Below are 1,557 nucleotides of genomic sequence, written 5' to 3' on the forward strand. Positions count from 1 at the left end.
TTTATGGTTCTAGAAGTTCTGTTCCATCACTGTTGTTTTAATCAGTCTTCTGTAGTTGGTGGTCTTGGCTTTTGCACTGATCCTAGCATGAAGCCTAGGATAGAGTCTTACATTATGTTTCCAGATGAACTGTTCAATTGCAATTGTCTCAGTCAGACTTCTGGAGTTAGAGATCTTGGTTGTTGTAGGGATCAAAGGTCAAGGCCTAGACTAGGGCTTTAATTATTAGTCCCAGGATAAGTTCTGCCCAGTCATTAGAATCACTGTCAGTCTACTGTAGGTAGCAATCTTGGCTTTTGTACATAATCCGAAATATTTGAGAAATTTTTACTTTTTTCCTTTGAGAATTGCCAATTTTTTGTTTATTTGTTTATTCTTTTTTAAAGAAGCTGCTGTTTTCATTGAGTCTAGAATTAGTAAATATATTAAGTAAATATATAATAGTATATAATTAGAATATTATAAGAGCAAAGCATGTATAAAATGATGCAAATATACAAAGTCCGTTTATATAGTAAGCTCTCATGATGTCATTGATTTTTGGGGCTTTTGTTGTAATTTCTACCCTTTCATTTTATTGAAATATTGATTTCTTTTTTTATTATTTCTGTTCTACTTGTGTTTGCATTATTTGTTATTAAATTTTACATATATTTAAGGTTTGCCTATAAGCTGTTGGTGTTGTCTTTTTCTTCTTTCCTTATGTAGGCCTGTATCACCTTTTTCCTAATTACTCCTTTTGTTGTGTCCCATAGATTTTGGTAACTTGTTATTTCTTTATCATTAGACTTCTAGAATGTCTTTATTACTTCTTTGATTTCCTCTTTGATCCAGATTTTAATAAGCAACTTGTTGCTGTTCAGTCACCATGTGTTAATTTCTCCATATCTTTTTTTTTTAATATGGAACACTTTACAAATTGCGTGTCATCTTTGCGCAGGGGCCATGCTAATCTTCTCTGTATTTTTCCAATTTTAGTATATGTGCTGCCAAAGCAAGCACAATTTCTCCATATCTTTTAGCAATAAATCTTTATCTCTGTGACATTGTGATCTGATAGAAAACTTGGAGGAATGCATATGTTTGTGTTTTTATTTTATGTAGAATATGACCTATTCTAGAGGATTTTCCATGTGCACCAAAGAAGAATGTATATTCAGCTAGATGATGATGGAAGGATTCTATTAGCACATTAGCCTCAGATTTATCTATCATTTAGGGTTCTGTGTCATTCCTAAAGTTCTCTCCAGTGGATCTACCCAGTGACAGATATGGCCTATTGAAATATCCCAGTACAATCATATTTCCATCCGTGTGTTTTTCTAGATCTGTTAGTACTATAACTATTACACTCAATACTACTTTTCTTTCCCTAATTTTTCTGTCTTAATGTTTATAAGTTTTATATTTGTCAAGCCTTTATTTATTTCTATTGGTAAGAAAGTTTATGTATAATATATAATGTTATATACAAAATTTATGCACAATATAAAATATATACATAATAGTTTTATTTTTAAAACATATTTTGAATGATAGTGTCTTTTATATAAAATA

At 30.6% G+C, this 1,557-nt stretch overlaps 1 non-coding gene across 1 annotated transcript; it reads right to left on the minus strand.

Annotated features, from left to right (window-relative positions):
* Nucleotides 1-896: 896 nt before the first annotated feature.
* Nucleotides 897-1,002, minus strand: LOC126015239 (U6 spliceosomal RNA). Its single transcript, XR_007498126.1, has one exon. It is a non-coding gene; the product is annotated as a U6 spliceosomal RNA (small nuclear RNA).
* Between the last annotated feature and the right edge of the window lie 555 nt (nucleotides 1,003-1,557).

The sequence above is a fragment of the Suncus etruscus genome, chromosome 7 (genome assembly GCF_024139225.1).
Source record: "Suncus etruscus isolate mSunEtr1 chromosome 7, mSunEtr1.pri.cur, whole genome shotgun sequence".
NCBI lineage: Eukaryota > Metazoa > Chordata > Mammalia > Eulipotyphla > Soricidae > Suncus > Suncus etruscus.